Consider the following 9873-nt stretch of genomic DNA (forward strand, 5'->3'; position numbering starts at 1 on the left):
GCAAACGCGAACTTACTTGTTGGGTAGCAACGGTCGCGACCATGTTGTTTCTACATCTGGTTCATCACAGCACCCTCTGTTTCACCACTGCCACCCTCTGTTTCACCACTGCCACCCTCTGGCTCACCCATGCCACCCTCTGCCTCACCCATGCCACCCTCTTGTTCATCACTGTAGATTTATGGGGGAAAAATCACACCTGCCCTGCCTCAACTGACATGAATGAATTAGGGGCTGATTAATGTGTCACTGAATTTGAACTTCCAGGCTGGCACCTGCTTCCTTATCTGTAATTGCTTTCTGTTGCAGTGTAATTTTTTTAACAGGACCTTTGTTGTATACGTGTAGCTATTCTCTGAGCCTGCTGTGAGGGTCAGAGCAGGGTCATAGAATAGTTGCAAGTAGGCAACTGAACTCTGAAGGGGCCCCTCAGGAAGCACTAAAGGGAATGGTTACTAATTATAAGATTGAACTTTTGCTCCTGCTGAGTGCTTTCAGTTTTGCAAAAATCCAAATATCCAGCAGCATCCACAAAAAGTAATCCTTCCAGGCACTACAGGAAATGGTTACTAATGATAAGATTGAACTTTTGCACCTGCTGAGTGCTTTAAGTTTTGCAAAAATCCAAATATCCAGCAGCATCCACAAAAAGTAATCCTTCCAGGTCAAGATCCAAATCAAAGTGACCAGCACCTGAAGAAAGCACTGGGAGGAGCCTGCTGGACAGGAACAGCAAGTTGGAGACTGTGGGGCACTTCCTTCCTCCCACCCCCCCCAAAATAGACTCCTTGCAAAAAAAAGTGCAGGCAAATGTCAACCTGAGGAGTTATTCAGATAAAAATCATAATTTTAAAGCTTTATGCTGCCTGCTGGTGGATTTCTTGTGCAAAATTGCTAATTTTGCAATCTCGCAATTGCGAGATTGTCGCTGCCCGCCGCATCTACGTGTTCGCAAGTGTTTACTCCCGCGAAATTGTATAGTATTCTAGTTGGCAAGTGCGATCAAGCAAAAAAATCCGCTTTGCACGGATTTACGAATTTTCGGCAAGTTTGCAAGAGTTCGCGGATTGCGAATTTGCCGAAAATCCGCAAAATCCGCGAGCGGAACGGATTTTACGCTCATGCTTAGTGAGGAGGTTTCTTAACTCTTTGTCATTTTCTCTAAATCAGATGAGGGTCATTTCTGTTGACAGGATCCCTCTGATGTTATGAAAAAACGACGGTGCTTTCAACACTTTGATTACATTAAAATTGGTGCAATGGGATTTGGGTATCGACTAAACATTGAAACGCAGCATTTTTACCAACAAAGACTGTGATTAAGAATAACACCCATGAATTATAAGTGAATGTGGGAAGGAGTTCCTCTTTCAACGAACACACAAGTAAGCATTTAAATGATCCGATTGGTTTACAGAATGTATACTGGCTCGATGACCGTGTTATAATGCATATTTGGCTATGGTTTTCCTTGAAGGTTGTTTATTGTGATTGTGGCTCACCGGCTGATGAATAAGGAGACTGCTGTCCATTCAAGAAGAGATTGAGGTAAAGGGAGTGAAATGTTTTGAGAGTTAATGGAGTAAATGAAATTTGAATGTTTGAATGATTCTGACACTATGATTTTTATTTTTTATTTTCAGCTTGATGTTCTACGTCCTGAGGAGAACCCGATATTAATGTCCAAAGGGTTCGAAACACGTCAACTGTTATCATTTTGAACCAAATAGGTGCCCACTCGGATGGGTAGACCACATGTTGCTCACCATTCATTAAGTGTATATAAAGTTTAAAATTATTGAGTGAGCCCAGTAGCCACCATTTGGAACTGTCCTCTGAATTATTGAGCAAAAAGGCTATGCAAATAATCAAAAGGTTTCAGAGGCACGGCTTGTTTTTGACACGAGAAAAAATCTGTTTAGAACAAGAGCTGTACAGATAATTTATAGATTGTATAAATATTTTTTTATTCTATTTGTAACTCATTTGTGTCTCTTTTTCTGTCTAGTGTTGGTGTGTCTTCAGTGTATGTCCAGAATTTCACTTGATTTGTATTGTTCAAATTTATAAACAATTGTTTATCAACAAAAAGATAACTAACAAGAAAAAAAGAATGTTTGAAAAAGAAAAAGAAAATAAAAAAAGTTCCAACCAGAGTGTTTAGGTCAACTGGGGTGTGCAATATTTGCTTGAGTTTGAATGGTATCAGTAGTGGAATTTTTCTGGTTGTTATTGGTATTGACTAAAGTACAGCACGTTTCCCTGTGATGCAGTGCAGCACAGCAAGTTGACTTTCTGACTGCACTGCGTGACTAGGCCATAAGTATGTCTCTTAATCTCTTTTAGCTGCTTCCTACTTTCCGAACATCCTGATATTTCAGTTATTTCCTTCATCACCATAGGCACCTGTTGGGTGACAAATAAGTATAGTACACTGCCTTAACAAAAAAAATATTCTTCAAAAGTGGCAACGCATAGGAGACCAATCAAGACTCAATGTCATTAGGTCAGAGAAAAAAAATAAGTTACATCATCTAGAGACTATGCAACCTCTAGAGACTACTCAACCTCATAGATTTTGTGTGAGGTTTTAAATTTACCACTGAATCATACACATATTCGGGTACAGAAAAACATCAAAGTCCAGCAAAGAGTAGTCTACATTTCAAACATAATATACTCATGCTTTAATAACTTGCTATTATAACTTGGGCCATGTGAGGTGGGGCTCCAAATCTCTTAAATATTATTGAAAGCTAATCTTTGCTCAGATCTCCGATTCCCTATTGTGGTTTGTGTGAGAATGTCATCCTTTTTGCCCGGATCCCCCTCTTTTTTTGACGGATAGTTGTGGTGACTGACTCTGAGATGTCTGGTCCACTGGGAGAGCAGTGCATAGGATGATTGCCTCTGTTGTCCTATTACAGCAACCTTCTTGTTCATATTAATACAAAAATCCTAAGCAACCTCAAAATGCGTTTTGAGTTTAGAAAGCTTTAGTAAATAATATATGCCAAGTAAAACATCAGTACAAAACCAGTATCAATTAAAAGAGATAGGCGAATGTGAAAATCGAACAGTATGCAATGCAATCCCCAAAAGGGAAATATAAACTGTACTAGGGAAAAAAGCTTGTATAATTTGTGTTTTGTGGAAGGGAGAGGAGCAAGAAAAAGAAAAGAGAGGGAAGGGGAGGAGGAAAAGCAGGGTGACTTAGAATACTATTACAATATTGGAAATGGCTATGAGGAAGTACAAATGAAATGCATTAACAATCATCACTGAAAAATAGGGGAGAAAAAGAAAAAATTCAGGGAACATGTCTGGAAAGGAAATTAGTTAAAGGCAACCATAACAAGTCTCTTTTGATTAATAAAGGTACAGTGGTAGCAAAAGCCCGATCAAGCCTGTGGTGATGATATAACAGGTTCCACCAAGCAGTGTATGAAATCTCAAAAGTATCTTTCCAGTTGGTCATGATTATCTGAAAATAAATAGATATATAAAGATCTATAAATGTACGTACATTACAAGGGACATTCCAAATGGGTGAGGACCGCCCCAAAAAATATATACAATCTGAAAGGGATAGTCCGAAGCTAAGATGTCATTCAATTTTGACAAGATGACGAACCAAATGGACTGGACCAACGGGCAAAGGAAAAACTTGTGAATAAAATCCCTAATAACATGCGATCAGGACCAACATTTTTTAGAATATATTAACTTGAATTTATGTAAATTAGAGGAAGTAAAAAAAAGTCTATTGTAAAAAAAAAAAGAAGTCTGTGTAGTGCTGAAACAGCATGTACTTTAGATCAAATGGTGTCCCAAACCTGAAGAGGAAACTTTTGAGCTAGGTCTCTTTCCCATATAAGTTCAAGCTTGGATTTAGGTATGTCAGAACTGGGATGAGAAAGTAATTTATAAATGGCGGCAGCTCTAAATGGAATAGAAAAATCTGGTGGAGGAGAGGGAGTGGGACGGTGGTTGTCAGGGAACCAGTCTGAGAAATAATAGAGGTCAGGGCGTGGTTAAGCAAAGGAAATTGGGCGGAGTGTGCATTAGAAAGATGAAAAGTGTTACGTATATCTGGGAAAGTTCTTAAGGAGTTAACTTGAAGTAATTGATCGTAGGTGATGATACCTTTGTCAATCCATTCTCTCCAGAAAAGCGCTCTGTTATTAATCGTCAAGGATTAATTATACCAAATTGGAGTTAAAAGGAGAAGGTTAGCTGGTGGAAGAAAGGTGCGAAACAAAGAAATGGCAAGTGCCTTAGAGTGTTTAAATGTGGGAGTAAGAAATCTCTTCGGGGTTGAGATAAGCGAGTAGCTGTAGGGAAATAAAAAGTAGCAAGTTGTGCGAGTTCTACTGAGTTCCAGGCTGTTAATGGAATAGAAGACGAATCTGTGAGAAAAGGCCAAATTTGTTTGAGAGTGAAGGCTGAGTGAAATCTAGAAATATTAGGAAAATTAACCCCACCTACATCTTTAGGCTGATAGAGACGAGAGAGAGACATTTTAGCTTTACGGTTATTCCATAGAAATTTCGTTAGGAGACGATTCACAGTTTTGAAGAAAAAGTGCGGGAAATAAATAGGAAGCATCGAGAGGTAAAAATTAACAATAGTAAATAGCATCATTTTAACAGTTGCTAACCTCCCTCACCAAGATAAGAAGAGGGGGGACCAACCCTCTATAAGTAAGGATATTTTCCGTAGTATAACCTCATGATTGAGTTTAATGGTTTCTCCGATAGTATTAGCGTAAAGAATACTTAAACATTTAATATGTTTGGGATTCCATTTAAAGCCAGATCCCTGAAACATGTGAGAGTGGCAAAATTTGTTAAGAGGTAAGACTTCAGATTTGTCAATATCTAATTTGTAACCAGAAACTAAGAAATAGTCATGGTATATGGAGAAAAGTGCAGGTAGAGAAGTGTCCGAATTGGAGATATAAAGTAAGATATCGTCTACATAAGCTGTAGACTTGATTTCAATATTCTTATAAGTCAAACCAGTGTTGGATAATGTACGCCGTATTTTTTCCAAAAAAGGTTCTAGTGCAAGGACAAAAAGAAGAAGAGAAAGGAGGCATCCCTGTCTGGTTCCTGTATGAAGGGAAAAATATTTAGATTGAGCACCATTAACCCAATAGAAGTAGAAGGATCAGAATACAGGAGCTGAATATAATGAATAATAGGGGGACTAACACCATGACATCTCAACGCCCCAAACATAAAATACCAATTAACCCTATCAAAATCTTTTTCAGCATCTAATGTAATAGCTGCGAAAGAGGAGGCCATTTTTGAAGCAAGGTGTATGATATTAAGGAGAGTTCTCGAATTATCAGTAATAGATCTACCCTTGATCAAACCAGACTGATAAATGTTGACCAGATCAGGGATGACTTTGTTAATACGAATGGCTATAACTTTGGCGTACATTTTACAATCTGTATTGATTAAGGAGATGGGCCGATAATTTTTGCAAAGAGAGGGATCTTTATCTTTCTTAGGGATTAGGCAAAGCATTGCCTACGTGAAAGAATCCCTGGATTCCCCTTTAGCAAGAAAGTGATTGATTAAGGAAAGTAAGTGTGGTACTAAGACACTCTTAAAGTGAAGATAAAAATGAACAGTAAAACCATCAGGCGTTTTGTCCTTGGGCAGAAGAGTAATAGCACTAAGTAGTTCTTTCTCTGACATAGGAATATCAAGGGATGAGAGATCCACGGAATTGTCAGGAGATTTGGGGATGGAGTGAAAAAAAGAGTCAATTTGTGCGGAGGAAGTACTGGTCTCTGGAGTATAGAGGGATGAGAGGTATTAGACAAAACAATCAAGAATCTTAGCATCAGTGGACTGACAAACTCCCTGAGAATCCTTAATGGTTATAATCTTAGACTTTTGCTTTTTGATTTTAAGATAGTTTGCAAGTGATTTACCTGCCTTGTTACGTCCTCCGTACATTTTAGCATTAAAATTGAGAAGGTTATTGGAGGCAGAGTCCCAGGAGTGTTTGTTAAATTGTATTTTCACCTTGATAAGAGAAGAAAGTGTGTCAGAGGAGTTAGTGGTGAAGTAGAGGTGCTCACGCTCTTTAATTTGCTTGAGGATTTGAGATGACTGAGAGAGGGGCTTTCTCTTCTTTAGAGAAAAACAATCAATAATACAACCTCTAGCGGCAGCCTTGAATGCACCCCAAATAAAGTGAAAGTCTGAGGTAGAATTAAGATTATTATGGAAGAATTCATCCATGAAAAGCGTAAAGTGTTCCATGAACTGGGAATCTAGGAGAAGGGAGTTATTAAAGCGCCAGCGTCTAGAGGCGGGAGAAGGTGAGGGGTAATTCATGTCCAAAATAACAGGGGGATGGTCTGAAATAAGAATAGAGCCTATTTCTGAGTTGGTCATACATTGAAAAGCATGTTGAGTAAGGAAAATATAGTCAATACGGGAGTGTGATGCATGCACTGGAGAAAAAAAGGAGAATTCGAGTGAGTCAGGATGGTATATTCTCCACGCATCTATAAGACCTCTGGAATAAAAAGTTTTGTAAAAGGATTTTTGCATCTTAGTAGGAACATATTTTGTTTCAGATTTCCGGTCCAAAAAGGGATCCATGAGTTGGTTACAATCACCACCCACAATTAAATCATCAGTTGCATGTGAGGAAAGAAGTGAGGAAAAATCATTCCAAAAGTTTAAATCTGTACCGTTAGGGCCATAAACATTGCAAAAGGAAAGTTGTACATTGTTAACATTATCATCTAAAAACAACTATCTACCATTAGGGTCAAGAAACTAAGTATGGGCGAAATTTGCGAATTTGCGGTCCGCGAATTCGTGCGAAATTACAAAAAAAGTCAGCGAGTTCGCAAATTTTCCCGCGGATTTTTGTGCCAGTTGCACAAATATGTGACCACGTGTGCCTGTACCTTTGCCAGTGCGCCAAAAGGCGCCGAGGTCCCTTGAGTGAGCTGGCCATTATAGTGGGGACGGGTGGGAAGACGTTTCATACCGCTAGTGTGTGGTGGATGGGGCCAAACGGGCGGGGTTTCTATGCGAGTTCACATGCATCATGTTTATAAAGGGTCAGAGACCGAGCAGAGCAGCAGATGAGGAGAAAGCAGCCTCCTGGTCACAGGAGCTACACGGGGATGGCGCTCGGGAAACTCATGGATGCAAAAATACGTTTGGCACAGGACCCCAGAATCCTTCGGATGTCCAAGATAGCTCTGCTGCGCGTGTTGGTACAAAGTCATTCTGATCCTGCTCAGTGGGTTCAGGTGCATGCAGCTGCTGCTGCTGGACAATGTCCCATCTCATACTAAACTGCCCCTAACAGGCATATGCTGGCGCTGGGCAGTAGGGTGCAGTGGCATGCGGGTGCTAGTGATTATCAAAGGCCCCCTGAGTTCTAAGTAGTTCAATTCCTAGGACAGGGAATGTACATATACAAAAAGATCTCTCCTAGGCAATTACAAAAAATACAAGCAATACTTCGTGGAGGACTCAACAGAAACAATAAACAATATGCATAGAGAAATACATTTGTTTAATCAGTATTACAAATGCATGTGATTAAAAACTAAAATTGACAGGACAGCAAAACAATAAATCCTCTCAATCAATACATATCGAGTATCCCATCTGACATAAACATTACATAAGAATCTCATTAAAATCCTTCATAAAAAACACAGTGGTAATTGTCGACGCGCGTTTCTGTGTTGCAAACGCCTTCTTCAGGAAATTACCACAAGTAACTTTAAAATTTCTTTTGAACAAGCAAGACTTAGATGGTATAGCAGTATTTCTCATAGACTGATAACGTTAAAAGTAGTCCTATAAGGCTAGTCCCTTTTGATGATGTCGGGAACATGGAGTACAATCATTTAAAAATGTTGTAAATGAAGACCTCCTTCTTCTTACTGAAATCGTAAGTCAGATTTGATAACCCGGAGCTAAGGAAAGTATCCTGGTGGCTGTGCATATTTAATTCGGTCTTATTGATAGCAGCTGAAAACAGGGGTTTGTTGCGTATGCCCGATGGTAGCAGGGATATTGCTGAAAGTGGTTTCACAAAGGCGCAATAGCTCCGTTCTGTTCCCTGGATTCTGGCGTCTACTTTTAACGTTATCAGTCTATGAGAAATACTGCTATACAATCTAAGTGTTGCTTATTCAAAAGAAATTTTATGTAATGTTTATGTCAGATGGGATACTCGATATGTATTGATTGAGAGGATTTATTGTTGTGCTGTCCTGTCAATTTTAGTTTTTAATCACATGCATTTGTAATACTGATTAAACAAATGTATTTCTCTATGCATATAGTTTATTGTTTCTGTTGAGTCCTCCACGAAGTATTGCTTGTATTTTTTGTAATTACCTAGGAGAGATCTTTTCGTATATGTGGCATGCGGGTGCTCCACGCCTGGTACATGCGCATACCGGTGCCAGGGGGGACACTTGTTTATTGGTGCTCTGTAGCAAGTTATGACTTTACATTTTGACTGCACCAGACGGTGGTACCACCTACACGGATCAGGAGCATCCAGGCACCTCTGACTTCATGGTGCAAGAGCATAATGGTGCTGTGCGGTACGAGTATATATGTACTGGGGGGCAGGGGGACACTTAGCACAATGTGTGCTCACACCCAGAGGGCTCCCAGGCAATTGAGCACAAATGACTTTCACACTGAGAGGGCTCCGGGGCAGTTCAGCAGCACGGGGGCTCACACCCACTGGGCCCCTAGGCAGTTTAGTAGCGCGTGGGCTCACGACCCCTGGGCAGCTCAGCAGCACAGGGGCTCACACCCACAGGGCTCCCGGGCAGTTTAGCAGCACCACCCTCTGGTTCATAACTGCCACCCTCTGGTTCATCACTGCCACCCTCTGGTTCACCACTGCCACCCTCTGGTTCATCACTGCCACCCTCTGGTTCACCACTGCCACCCTCTGGTTCATCACTGTCACCCTCTGGTTCATCACTGCCACCCTCTGGTTCATCACAGCACCCTCTGTTTCACCACTGCCACCCTCTGGTTCATCACTGTCACCCTCTGGTTCATCACTGCCACCCTCTGGTTCATCACAGCACCCTCTAGTTCACCACTGCCACCCTCTGGTTCATCACTGCCACCCTCTGGTTCATCGCTGTCACCCTCTGGTTCATCACTGCCACCCTCTGGTTCACCACTGCCACCCTCTGGTTCATCATTGCCACCCTATGGTTCACCGCTGCCACCCTCAGGTTCATCACTGTCACCCTCTGGTTCACCACTGCCACCCTCTGGTTCATCACTGTCACCCTCTGGTTCATCACTGCCACCCTCTGGTTCATCACAGCACCCTCAGGTTCACCACTGTCACCCTCTGGTTCATCACTGCCACCCTCTGGTTCATCCCTGTCACCCTCTGGTTCATCACTGCCACCCTCTGGTTCAACACTGCCACCAAGACAACAAGAGAGATGACTGGGCTGTTCCTAGGGGGAGAAAGAAAGAAGGAGAAGGTCACTAAGGTATAAGGGCTAGTGCTCAATGGAGGACCACCCCTGGGTATCCAATTTGTTGGATATAATGGCCTCACACACCCTTGCGAGTGTCATGCTTCATCATAGGCAATGCTCCTCGTCGGGCAGGCGGTGCAATGCCCAACGGGCTCACCTCAAAGAGGGGCTCTTTATCGGAGATCTTTTATCCAACTGCCTATGGGTGAAGTGGGGGTGAGGGGCCAGGACAGAGTAGATAGTACGGGTGAGGATAAAATGTGGTACAAGGTACCGGAAAACAATTTTATTCTGGTGGTCCTCTACCACAATTAAAATCAAGGGCAGCCGGTGTTCATGGGAACTTT

This window comes from Lissotriton helveticus, chromosome 7 (genome assembly GCF_964261635.1).
Source record: "Lissotriton helveticus chromosome 7, aLisHel1.1, whole genome shotgun sequence".
NCBI lineage: Eukaryota > Metazoa > Chordata > Amphibia > Caudata > Salamandridae > Lissotriton > Lissotriton helveticus.